This window comes from Hoplias malabaricus, chromosome 5 (genome assembly GCF_029633855.1).
Source record: "Hoplias malabaricus isolate fHopMal1 chromosome 5, fHopMal1.hap1, whole genome shotgun sequence".
In the NCBI taxonomy this organism is placed as follows: domain Eukaryota; kingdom Metazoa; phylum Chordata; class Actinopteri; order Characiformes; family Erythrinidae; genus Hoplias; species Hoplias malabaricus.
In genome coordinates, this window is record NC_089804.1 from 18,448,125 (window position 1) to 18,462,686 (window position 14,562).

Here is a 14,562-nt window from a genome sequence, read left to right on the forward strand (position 1 = left end):
GCAAAACAGCAAAAGATAACAATGGTGAGGAAAAACTTCTAACATAATAGCAAGGATTAGTCCCAAAAGGGGATCCCCTTGGTTCTGTGTGTGTGATACTGTACAATAATAATAGTTAATAGACTTAAATAATGATTCTTTATGTGCCTATAGTAGTTATTAAGGTGATTATGGTGATAAAAGAATACAGTATAATGAATAATATGAATGTTTAAATCTTCTAATGAGCTAAAAGCTTTTAGCATCATCAGTCTCCTGCAATGACCTGTGTATGTGTTCTAATTCACCAGGAGAGGGAGTCTCAGAAGCTAAGGGTCCGAAGATCACTGCCTGGCTGCTGGTCTTCACTGTGTAAAAGAAATGCAAAATAAATTCTGTTTAAAATGAACAGCAACTCATCATTCTAAAACTGTTAAATATCTCAGTGCAGTCCCTGAGTGAATAGAATAGAACACATTTGAATTGAAATTGTTCCTTTGGAGATTTTGGCCTGGAGTTAAATCTTAAAACTACAGCACTAACAGCCATATTTGTATTAGTTTGTTCATTGGACATGGGAAAAGACTAACCCAAATATAATTTTCAATACTCTTAATATTAGGAGAAAAATGAAACACAATGTTACAAACTCAGATTTTATGGAAGTTGGGATATTTTGTAAGCCACAGTAAAAACACTAATTTGTGATTTGTTAACTATTTCTTAACTGATCTATATCTTTCTTTACACAATTTTACACAATGCCCATTATTGACAAGATAAATAATATTAAATAATAAAAATCTTAGGTGCCTAAGATTTTTGCACAGTACTTTACATATAGATCTTAACAAAAGACTATTAAATCAATCAGTGAAAACATGGGAAACCTGTTCTTTGTCTAATATAAATAAACTTAGAATTCAATGCATGCAGCACACTCCTAAATCTATCACCTTTCCTTGTTAATACATTTTTTAATCATTTGGGAACAAAGAATAGAAATTGTTAATGTTTTGCAAGTGGAATTTCTGCCAATTGTTGCTATTCAAGTCTTCAGACGCTGAGCACTATATGATTGCCATTTTCTCACTGCCCTATTCCAGATGCACCATAGGGGAGAGAACTGAACTGCAGGCAAGTCAGTCAACCACACACACTCTATGGCTCTGAAGCCATGTTGTTGTAGCATGCCCAAAATAAGGCCTGGCATTTTCTTACTAAATTGACCATGTACTTCCCAAGAAAAGACACTACTTGATGGCAGAATATGTCTCTATAAAATACCAGTAGACACCTCCATATCAAGTGGTTCGTCCACAAATATGTAAGACTTGGTGATTATCATATAATGTGGCCTTTAGACTGACAATCTGAAATGTGGACTAATTTGACAACAGCAAACATTTTCCTTGTTTGTCAGATCATCTGAGATGAGAATGGCCTCATGAAACTCTAGCATGTGGTTTTCTCCTTGTGTTGGAGTTTCTGGAGGCATTTCTTAATGCCACAGATAGTGTTATGTTCATTGTAAAATAATCATAAAAAGTACGCCTAAGCCTATGTGGTTATATTTATCACAGTAATGTGACAGTATCTCATGCAGTGCTGTCTGAGGGCTGAACGATCACAATTTTTCAAAAGCATTTTTTGGCATTGATTTTGTGGAGAGCATGCTCTAGAGACCCTATACCCCTGCACATGTTCTTTGCTCTGTACACTTAACCCTATCTAAAAGACTGCTCACAAGTTGAGACTAGATGAAAATGAAATGATAGATGTAATGCAGAATTAATTACCCAAGTACAGAAGAAAGTAAGGCCATAAAATGTAGAAATTTAAATAATGTCAGCATATATGGGTCCTAAAATAACAAACTAAAAAGGTCAAAAACCTTCTTGACTGACAGCTGTCAAATACCAACAGTAAAGGGTTCACTATAAATGGAAAATACTTATTTTAATTAAATGTTTTAAACGTATACAAATATAATGCAATACTACTACAGGATCAGGACTAACAGATTCAGGCTTGTCCTATTGTATCGTCTTCACTATATCATTCCTCTCTCTTACTCTCCCAAACAGAGGATTTGCTTAATGACAGACATTTCAAAAGGTATTTGCTGAGCATGCACTCACACCCTAGAAAATGACTATTTTTAGAGTGCTTTGATTTGTCTTAGCACTCCCGTTAAGGAAAGCTTGCTTAAGTGTACTACAGTGTATTTTACTCTGCTGTTTTACAGCACTTAGCAACACTTCCCTGGTGTTCCAGTTACACATTTCAGTTTTGAGAAGTAGTGCAACCATGAGCTTTATTGACTAAGAGCTTCATTCACGATTAAGCACAGCTCTGTTAAGACACCACCATAAAAAATTGATGAGTATATTGCAATATGGCCGGCTTTGGGAGGTGTTTTCTATTATTACTGGAATGTTCCTCTATAATCAGTTGTTGGGTTAAATACGCTCTCCAGTGAATATCACGTGTTTAACATTGTTAGCATGTCTGTGTGTTGTATCCTGAGTGAAATGAGTTATTTGCATGGATGAGCATTTCTGCTTTGATTCAGCATTGTTTGATTCAGTATAAATATGGATAACTCAATTTTGTGCTGCATTGTACATCAAGTGCTGAGACATTAGAATGGCTGTACTGGCCAATTTTAATCTGACAGCACAATGACGAGGATAACAACAAACAAAATGTCAGGACTGAGAGGACCAAACCACAAACAGCAAAATTAAAGAACCCAACCAGTTCTTTCTCAGGTCTTCCAAAGTCTGAAAACACAGGATATATCAAGTGATTCTAATTTTGTCCTGCATCGTTTGTAGATAGTATGCACTTCAGAGTTGTCTCAGAAATGCTTTGTAATTAGTAACAACTTGTTTGCACCACAAAAATAAACCAATGACAAATCTGTTTTCCAAAAATAGCTGCTCCCCTTTCATGGCTTTGGTATCGACCTGTTGTGATTCTTTATTTTTATGGTTGGATGAGTCTCATCAGGCTTCTTTTGAGCTATTTCCCTCTCTAGTCTATGACATGGGTGTGACAGCAATGGGTGTATATCTCTCCATCTCACCGTAGCAGAGTTTCACCACTCCTCTCCACTACCTTGGAGACAAATCCAGAAACAGACAGTTGTTGTGTGTTAATCTCTGTGTGGGAGATGGAAGAAGGTTTTTCTTTTACTGTTCACACTGGAAACTGGATGGGATATTCTACAGATTCCTTTTGTGTAACAGGATAGAGAGTGATGTGGCTTTAAAATGTTGTTCCTTTTGGGGTGGAAAACATTTCAGCTGCTTCATTTTTTCCACTGAGATGAAGCCTTCAAATTCTTTATACCACCTTTTTTAGGATCAGTATCTTGCATAATTTTGCCCTGAGCAGGCACTTTCCATATCACTGGAAAGGATTATTAATGATTTGAAATTGCCCACTTTCAGTGGAAAGCAGCATTTATTCAGATTGGAATTCTAAAGCTGTGGTGGGCCCAAAAACCAACTCGTAGTATCAGCATCTATATGCCTGTCATCTTTGTCCTGGATGAGGACAGTTTTACAGCAGAGTGGAATTGGTTAAAAGTTATATTTCCCTTTGCATTTTTTTCCACTTTCCTGAAACATGCTAAAAGTTTTCCATGACACATGATATCACCAATCAATATTCCACTGTTTGACTGGGTATTGGGGTCTAGTCGAAGGTAAATGTTGAGTTTGGAAAACTGAGGTAGGCAACACTCTAAACCCAGACAACGCTAGCTCAGAGAGCAGCTCACTGCTGGTGGAAACTGTGGCATGAACTTGGAAAAACTGGGTTCTTCGAACAAAAACGGAAGTACACACTCTGCTGTCTGGAGGAGCTTTTTCCTACTTGAGACATATTCCTTTGCTCATTCATAATTTGGGTTGCATAACAGTGCTGTAACTGTGCAGGAATGTGCATCTGGTAGACGACATTCTCACTTAGACATCTCCCAACACCACCTCCACCACCTTTTCCAAATGTGTGTTTTGAAATTTGTGGACACACTCTGAGCCCCCAAGCCCCAAAACCCCCCAAGTCCCCCCACCCTTCCCCCCTCCCCTACCACACACACACAAACCCCACCCCACCCCCAAATTCTTCTCTCTCTCAGACACTATCGAAGTTGAATTAAGAACAGACCCTTAATTACATTTGTGATGTTCAGAGTTTCCTATAAATCAGTCTGCAGCTCACGTCAGTTATGCCAGTGCAGGCTCTTTCACAAGGTATAGAAAGAAGATTACTAACATTGGGAATCTGCTTTGTAGATTTGTTATTTAAAAAAAAAAAAGATAAATATCTTCAGTTTTTGGATTGTGTGGAGGAAACCCATGCAGACACACGGACAACACACCAAGGAGAGGTGAATATAGCAAAATAAAATAATAGTCCTGGCAGTGAAATGGGGTGTATGAAATCAACATGACATCACTAGAGATGGGTGATTAGGCGAGCTAATCTTTAACCTGGGGTAATTGCTTCATAGCAGTAAATTCTTTTGATAAGGTATAAAATAAGCAAGGAGCTGTTGTATTTCCAAAAATAAATATAGTAATACCCATCTAGATGTAGAAAAAATATGACAGATTTTTAGGGCCATGGCTTTGAAAAGACAAACAAACAAAATATAAAAAGATTCTGAGAATAAAGTCAGAATTCTGAGAATATTCTTTGAATAATTCGGGGAATAATCTCGGAATAATTCGCTGCATGTATAATGAGGCAGACACAGTGTAACTGTGAAATGCAGTGTGTTGCTTGAGTCATACTATAGCATAGATTTTAGGAATAAACACTCAGTTCTCTTCCACATCAGGACCAGATCGTGATTAGTATTTAAACCCTGAATACGCCCATGGCATGTAGTTTCACAGGATACAATAAATGATCATGAAAATGATGGATCCAGAGCGAGTGGAACTCTGCTAGCATAATGCTATTTTAACTACTGCATCAGTTGCTTTTCAGTTTGGTTAATTAAAGATTATAACAGGCATTCATCCATGTTTTTTTTTTAATGACACTTGCATACATCGTGCGTAGGGTTGCCAACTTTCTGAAAACCTTCACGACTGTATAAAACATTTTGTTGTCAGACATTTATTAAGCCAACTGCCATCAGAACTGTCAGTGCCTGTCAGTAGCCTTTTTGAACAATGGCAAAGTAGAATCAGTCCATCCCTGATAGCAAGGAGGTGTGTTCTCCCCGTGTCCGCGTGGGTTTCCTCCGGGTGCTCCGGTTTCCTCCCACAGTCCAAAAACACACGTTGCAGGTGGATTGGCGACTCGAAAGTGTCCGTAGGTATGAGTGTGTGAGTGAATGTGTGTGTGTCTGTGTTGCCCTGTGAAGGACTGGCGTCCCCTCCAGGGTGTATTCCTGCCTTGCGCCCAATGATTCCAGGTAGGCTCTGGACCCCCCGCGACCCTAAATTGGATAAGCGGTACAGATAATGGATGGATGATAGCAAGGAGGCGGAGGACCACTGTTGGCCCACTGAGGGCAAAGTTGGAGGTCCACTAATGTTTTGCACAGCGTTTTCTAGGTGTATCGCTGGTGATTAAACCGATTTTTAGACAAAATGCCACATTTATGCAGTTTTCCATTCACAGTCCAATTTATATTTTTTTCCTTCATTAGGTTCTTTTGTTATCCTTTACAAATAAGATTAGTAAATAATTTTAATCCAGCACAGTGTCAACATTTTTAGCATAATCATGTTATATCAGGTATACTTATTATTATATCTCTCAGTTGTTGGTAATATTTGTATTAGTTTTTTTTTCCAGAATAAAAGTCTCTGTGAATTTAAAATCTGTTTGAGGAGATTAGTCATATTCTGTACATAGGACAGTAACCTGAGTCACCCGATGGTGGACTAGCAGTGGTCTACAGTCAGTGGTGTGCCAGCCTTTTTATGTCAGTGGACCAATATATGCTCGCTGTCCGGGTGTATTTTGCAAATACTGTATTGTCAGTTTAAAATAACTGTATTGTTTAAGTTGTTTCTTAATTACAATAATATCTGAAGTGAAAAAATTGATTTGTTTAGAATCTAAAAGACAATCTCATCCTAATGTCCAGTCAAAATGTCATATAATTAATTGCTTAAGACTCATATTTGTCTTGCACTCTAATAATAGTTGGTTAATGTTGTAGTTAGTCTATATGAATTGTAATTATCTAATGTGATTTTTGTGTAATTCATCTGTGATGTGTTGTGGGAGAATGAAATGCAGTTTCTCCACGAAACGGTGCCAATATTAGTTCTATTTAAAAGCAAAGCTCTAGTTTTTCAGCAGTGACCTGCTGCTCTCAGAGCCGCCGCAACACCCCCTGTAGGAGGTACTGTGACTCCATTGGCTGCAGCACTGAATGATGGACAGTTAACTCTGGCTGCTGATTGGCTAAATATAGGTGATGACCACTGAAAAGCGCGATATCTGTTTAGGAGACATGGAGGATCTGCCTCTCGCTCTGGCTGAGAGATAACTGCGCGTTTCCGTCGCCAAACCAGTGTGAAAATATGGAAGAGATCTTTTAGAGTCTAAATGGGGAACGATTCCTTATTTTACGGGATGTTTGGCAACACTAACAGAAAGTAATACAGACCGAGAGCCAAAGGCGTCAAACTGTAGCAGCTCCCCCAGGTCCTAGTGCGCCCCGTCTTCATTACATATTTAATATGGCTTCAGAGATAACCGTTGTTAGCTCTGGGGTTTTCGATTCAACCTCTCCCTTCTCTTTGAGACTTTTGTTGTGTTCTCCCACCGTTGTGCTCTCGCCTGGGAATTCCTCCTCCAGCCCTTTAACACACTGGTTGATGAATTTTTCCAGATGTGTGAGTGTGATGCATTGATGGACTAGTGCCCTGGTAAGTGTGTGTTCACTCCTTGCTTAATCCCTTTCTTGAAGTGTGCAACTCGATGCCGTGTGATGACGTTGTTGTAGGTGAGCAAAAAGGGCGCACCGGAATCAAGTGTTCAAGGGGTCGGAGCAGAAATGGGACACACTTCGCCGCGCGCACCTGCTTGTGTTTACATCACTTTCAGCCGAGCTCCGCTCCACATCACCGTGTTTTACTGGAGCAGAAATGTGTTGAGAGTTGTTAAGGTCATTTATCATAGTCTCTTCTTTGTATTTGGAAGCGTTTCTGTGTCACATGAGCCTTTCACTTTCTGCTCTAAATTAAAAAAAACTGAAAGTCGTCAGTTCTGTCCCTATAAGGACACAACTACACGGACACACCTGACCGTTACAGACTTTCTGACGAGTTAATCCAGTTACATCTGCGCAGTTTCTTCTGTTTAACATTAACTTTAGAAGAAAACAGGTCAGCTCATTAAAGCCGGAACAGGGGAGAGAATTATAACTATCACATACAGCACATTTTCTCAGCCAAACCTTATAAAATACGAAATATGTGAGGATTCTAGCGATGCTCTGGTCATTTATCAAGTCTATATTTCTGGTTGATAAAATGTGGTGCTTGCTTTTAGTGAAGTTTAAAAAAAACATAAAAAATGAACTCGCCAGTTTCTGTCATGATCATTCGTTTTCTGGTGTAAACAGTCGCTTTAATACATCACTTCAGTTTTGAAGTTTGGTATGAACAGAAAATAACAGGTTTCAATGATAATAAACTCTCAAGAAACGACAAAAATATTATTTTATTATTTTTGCTAAGGGCCAAATGTTAAATGGAAAGGAATCTGTCCAAAAAGGCATTAGTTTTTTATCTTGTTAGTGAGTATCTGTTTATGTATTAAATTTCAGCAGCATATTTGCATGGTTATGGAAGTATTTGTGCTGCCAACCTGCCCCATGTGTCCTCTTTTTTGAAAACTCAGACATGGTCACCCTAATCACTCCACTATAATCTAGCAACACCATAAACCTATGTGCAGGTTGCTGTGAAGAGACACACTTTTTATAGTGCTTTGAACCCTGTAGAAGAGTTTTAATGTATTAAGTCAATGGAGAGTACTAGAATTGGGCCCTGTTACTTTCATGAACTCTTCGTATACAGAGAAGTCAGTGTGGGAGGCATAGCAGAACATATCGCTTCATTCATTTGAATGCAACTCAATGTCTCATGTCACAGAATTTTCCAGCATTAACTTTTTTTTTTTTTTTTTTTTTTTTTTATTAAAGGAGTTGAGCCAAGGAGGCCTGCTCGGAGCTTGAAACAGAGAACTCTGTGTCGTTTATCTTGGCTACCGACGATATCCAAGAATTCTGTAGCTTCCTCCACAGGGCACTGAGAGAAGCTGTTAATGTGCTACATTAAGTTTTCTTGAAACATTTATTGCAAAGCTTTACCAAAAAGCCTTTTGTTGCTATGGCCTGGCATTATATGTCCTATTAACACCAGCATTTGATGTGATTCAAAGGCTGTGTAGAGCTGACAACCACATTTTGGGCTTTTTTCAGTCTAATAATTCCAGACCCTCTATGAATTATCAGCTCATTGTTAAGCTGTATATACGGCTGAACTTGTTTCTGTGTGTGTATAATTTGAAAAAGGTTTCTATGAGTAAGGTTCTTATTTGTGGTAAAGTAGCCAAAACAAAAGTAGAAGATACAGGTGCTATATTCAGCCCATTCAGAAATTGTTCTGCAGTGATTTAATACAGTCACTTAAAAGCTCAGCAGCTTTCCATCTACTTTTAACACAACCAGCGTTTATCTGACCAGGATTCTTTTGCAATTATTTTTTCCAAAAGGCAAGAGGACCTTCATATTATCACTCTTCAATTAAAAACATGTATCTCCATTTTTTAATTTATATTACATCATTACATCATTTGAACACAGCAGCTGTCCTTCACATTGTGTGAAATTGAGGAATGGACCAAAGAAATGAGGAATGGACCAAAGAAAATGCTCCAAAATTACTTGGAATATAATTTTTTTACATTGATTTCAATTGAAAGTTAAGAATGTTTTTCCTTCTCCTGTAAATTTACTATTTTGGGAGATTCACATTTATTTATTGGACTGCAACAATATGAAAAAATGGCATTAATATGTTCAGCATTAGCCATGACTCTTCTCTTGAAATCTTTAGCATTTAGGGTATTACAGTGGGTAATGTAGTAGATTGGGATTCAGTTCTTCGGTCAGACCTAAGTAGACCACCATAGTATTCCAATATGAGCTTTTCACAAGACTCCAATCGTGACATTAGCCAACGTCTGTAATATGATTAAAATTCTATCTGGACAAGAGTCAGTGTTATTCTCAGAGCTTTAAATCTCAAATCCTGTTGTAACACAGCAATTCAGTGTTGGATTAATATTCATTCATTCCCTGTACCCACATATTCAGTTCAGGTTTGCAGTAGGTCTGGAACCTACTCAGTATCACTGGGCACAAGGTGGGAACATACCCTGTGGGGAGTGACAGTCCATCGCAGGGTGACACACATTCACACCTGTGGACCAGACCAAAATGTGTTTTTGTAGTGTGGTAGGAAATCGGAACACCCAGAGGAAAATTACAGACTAGTGGTCTTATTTTACAGCTTGTGGATTGGTTTAGACTTCAGAACCCCAAATAAATGTGCATATGTCTTAAACGTTTTTTTAAATAGCATGCATATTAGTGTATATACAAGTGCTGGTCATAAAATTAGAATATGATTAGAAGTTGATTTATTTCAGTAATTCCACTCAAAAAGAGAAACTTGTATATTATGCACATTCATTACACACAGACTGGTATATTTCTAGTGTTTATTTCTTTTAATTTGATGATTATAACTGACAACTAATGAAAATCCCAAATTCAGTAAATTAAAGGCCTGCAAAGGCCTTTAAGTGGTTTCTCAGTCTAGCTCTGTAGGCTACACAATCATGGGGAAGACTGCTGACTTGATAGTTGTCCAAAAGATGACAACTGACACCTTACACAAGCAGAGCAAGGCACAAAAAGTCATTGCTAAAGATGCTGGCTGTTCACAGAGCTCTGTGTCCAAGCACATTAATAGAGAGGGGAAGAGAAAAAAAGATATGGTAGAAAAAAAGTGTGCAAGGGATAATCATACCCTGGTGAGGATTGTGAAACAAAACCCATTCAAAAATGTTGGGGAGATTCACAAAGACTGGACTGCAGCTGGAGTGAATACTTCAAGAATCACCATGCACAGAGGTATGCAAGACATGGGTTTCAGCTGTTGCATTCCTTGTGTCAAGCCACTCTTGAACAAGAGACAGTGTCAGAAGTGTCTCGCCTGCGCTAAAGACAAAAAGGACTGCTGCTGAGTGGACCAAAGTTATGCTCTCTGATGAAAGTAAATTTTGTATTTCCTTTGGAAATCAAGGTCAGAGAGTCTGAAGAAAGAGAGGAGAGGCACAGAATCCACATTGCTTGAGGTTCAGTGTAAAGTTTCCACAGTCAGTGATTTTTTGTAGTGCCATGTCATCTGCTGGTATTGGTCCACTGTGTTTTCTGAGGTCCAAGGTCAATGCAGCTGTCTACCAGGAAGTTTTAGAGCATTTCATGCTTCCTGCTGCTGACCAACTTTATGGAGATGCAGATTTCATTTTCCAAAAGGACTTGGCACCTGCACGCAGTGCCAAAGCTACCAGTACCTGGTTTAAGGACCTTGTTTTTCCTATCCTTAATTGGCCAGCAAATTCGCCTGACCTGAACCCCATAGAAAATATATGGGGTATTGTGAAGAGGAAGATGCAATACACCAGACCCAACAATACAAAGGAGCTGAAGGCCACTGTCAGAGCAACCTGGGCTCTCAAAACACCTGAGCAGTGCCACAGACCGATCGACTACATGCCACCACGTTGCTGCAGTAATTCAGGCAAAAGGAGCCCCAACTAAGTATTGAGTGCTGTACCTGTTCATACTTTTCAGATGGCCAACATTTTTTAAAAATCCTCTTTTTGTATTGGTCTTAAGTAATATTCTAATTTTCTGAGATACTGAGAATTTCTGAGAATTTGGAGTTTTCATTAGTTGTCAGTTATAATCATCAAATTAAAAGAAATAAACACTTAAAATATATCGGTATGTGTGTAATGAATGAGTATAATATACAAGTTTTACTTTTTGAATGGAATTACTGAAATAAATTAACTTTTTCATGATATTCTAATTTTATGACCAGCACCTGTATTCGTTTATGTCTTAAAGCAAAATTTAATTGAAAATTAAAATACATTTAATCTTTTCAGTTTCACATGTGAAAAATGTACAGTAATACAACTAAAACATGGTCAATTACTGTATTACAAGTGAAACTCTCATATGACATAATGAACAGCAGAATCAAGTCAGAAGCCTGCAGAGTTGGTGGCTATAAATATAATGACTAAACTCATTAATTCATTTATTCATTGTCTTTAACCACTTATCCGGGGTTGAGGTATAAACTGAATCAGCTAAATCAAAGTTTCTCAGTTGAGGAGCTTTATCGGATTCTACAGTGCTGACTATGGTACAGTGGACAGTGGACTCTACAGTCCCTCCACCCCACCCCCACTCCAAAGGCTCAGATTCAAGGGCAAATGTAGAAGCACTGTCATGTTTAGGATCACATTGTCAGAGATGAGTGTAGTAAAAGTTCTTACTCAATGATTCATTTACAGATAAGATTAACCTCAATAAAAAGCATGTTTAAGAGTAAAACTACTATTTCCAAGCTCTGTGTATAACTACAGAGGAACTTCAGTATATTCAACATCTCTCAGCATATGAACTGACATTTGTTTGTTTATAATTGCCTCTTTCTTGGCACACTTTTATCCAGATTTGTAACCCATGAAGCTGAAGGAGAATAAAATTATAAAAAATTTCAAACTGCTTCCTGCTCCCTACATAGGGAGTTGTCTATATTCAACCACTTTTCACTATACAGTGTCCCATTTTAATATTTGGTGTACTTTTCGAGTGCACAAGACAATGTATTATAACACATAGATGCAATATATAAGGCACAGAAAGCAATCCATAGTTACATTATAGCTATTCCATCAGAGTCAACAGCTGGAGTGCAAGTAAGGCCATGCTGTTTGAACACTGTAGGTCCTGTTCCAGTTGCCGTGTTGCCCCCTGCTAGTGTAACGTTTTCCATTAGGAAACAACTGCCATGAATAGAAACTTTGAAATCAATTAAATTAGATGTGTTTGCATGGAATGTAACAGCACGTTCTCTCTTTTCTTCCTCAGTCACAATACTTCTCTTTTCTCTCAAAGACTAAGCCACATGTAGGTTTAACTTGAACATGAGTGAGACAAAGGCAAGGCAAGGCACGTTTATTTATAGAGCACCTTTCATAAAAGAGCAATTCAAAGTGCTTTACAGAAAACAACAGTTAAATTAAAAGCAAGAATAAAAATCATAAAAGTCCATTAAAACAATTAAAATAGTGCAATAAAAGGAAATACATAAAAAAGTAAAATAAAACATAATAAAATGATTCAAACAATTTAAAATGATACAATAAAAGAAAAGAACTATAGTGTCGTTACAGAATAAAAAGTGCAGAGTATTTTAAACTGAGCTGTGAGCAAGCTCAGGGTAGGATCTCTGCTCGGCTCATATCTCTGTAGAAGATCTGATAAATTTGCTGGTCCATTAAGACATTTATAGATCAGTAATAACACCTTAAGGTCTATTGTGTAACAGACTGGTATCCAACATATGGATTTGAGATTGGGGGTGATGTGATCTCTTCTTTTGGCAGTGGCATTTTGAATCAGCTGAATATGTTTAATGGTCTTTTTTGGAAGTCTATTTTAGAGACTGTTACAGTAATCCATCCTGTACAGCAAATTCTCCAGTGTTAAATCAACACTATTGGTGTTAACTTAACACTTAGAGTGTTAAATTATTACAGTAACAGTGTTAATTTAACACTAATTGAATTTGATTTAACTCTTATTTGCTAGAAATAAAAGCATGGATAAGATTCTCCAGGTCTGGTTTTGTCAGAAAATCTCTAATCTTACTGATCTTCTTAACCCTCTTTGACATAAATTGTAATTTTTTTAGGATAAAAATATTACAGCCTATTTTTTCGAAGATTGTTGGTCCCTGATAATTTATCCGTCATAAAATTTGACCCCCCCCCCCCCACACCACAAGCCACTGTTACTTTGGTTTGTTGCCTCAGTGCAACAATTGTACTAAAACACAAAGGATTTTTATAATATATTCAATATATGAAATAATATAAAAACATGCAATATATGTATTATTTTATTACATCAAGCTTCAGCCAGAATTTATTAATCATCACAAAATAAGACATATATCAATATTGTAACATTGAAACTCTTTCTTTACTGTATGTATTTTGTGTGTGTGTGTGTGCTGGAATGCATGTTTTTTGTGGGATATTATTTAATAAATTGTTTTTTTGGTTAATTATGAATTCCTATTCTGTGTGGAACTTCAGGAAACAATTTTTGGTGGCGAAATAAAAGTTTGGAGGAGCTGACTCCATTAAGACAGTTAAGGAGAAATATGAGTGAGTGAGTGAGTCTGAGAGAGAAAAGAGGAGATATATGGTTGAGTCTGGGAGGAAAGAGATGAAATTCAGTCAAATTTCTCCTCTGTTCTTTCACACTCACTTTATTCCTCTAAAACTTTTCACACGTCCATCTTTAACCTAAACCTCGTTTATGCAAGGTCTCAGACCCCTCTTGTCTTCTTTAATGTATTAAACATGGCTTCTGTTGCTTGACTCCACAAAGAAGCTCTTGTGAGAGGAGAGGAGAGAAAAAGTGGACAGATGAGAGGAGGAGAGAAGAGGGAAAATGAAGAGGAGGGGTGAGGACAGGAGAGGAGAAGAGGGGAGATGAAAAACGAGAAATAGAGAAAGGAGAGGAGAGGAAAATACTGGAGGTGAAAGAGAGAAAAAAAAGTGAAGAGGAAAGGCGAGTACAGGAGGGCATTTTTGGCGCGCTCGCAGCAGTTGGATACGTCATGGTTTCGTAAGCGCGGGTGTCTGTGCGCTCCGCAGGAAAAGCCCCGAGTCTCCGACATGGAGCCGCTCCAGGTTTCCATGGCGAAGCGCACAAACAGGAGGAAACACTGAGGGAATCCCGTTATTTTACAGCACTGGACCATTATAAACAGGCGGCGCGAGGAAGGAAGCCGCTCTCGAGCCTCCCTCCGAGCAGTAGTGTTATATCTTAGAGATGAATTTTGATTTTTAAAATATTTTTCAGAAGCTCTTTTTGTTTGTCCTCCTGCGGAACTCTCTGCCCTGCTACGAACTCTAGGAGCCAACTCCTTAATCGCTGATTTATATATATATATATATATATATATTTTTTTTTTTTTTTTTTCCCCAAATGTTTAGAGAGACTTGGAGACTTGCACAGTACCACAACATGAGGTCGAAGGATCAAGGTATGGATGGCGCGTGCTGAGGTGTTGTGATTAAACTGGTAATCAACGTATTTGATTTCTTTTACAGATTATTTTCTTTTTGCCTGAATTACTTATTTAGCTTCAGTGTATTGTGTATTGTGACGTATTAAGCTGCTACAGGAATTCTATAAAGAAATATGTATCT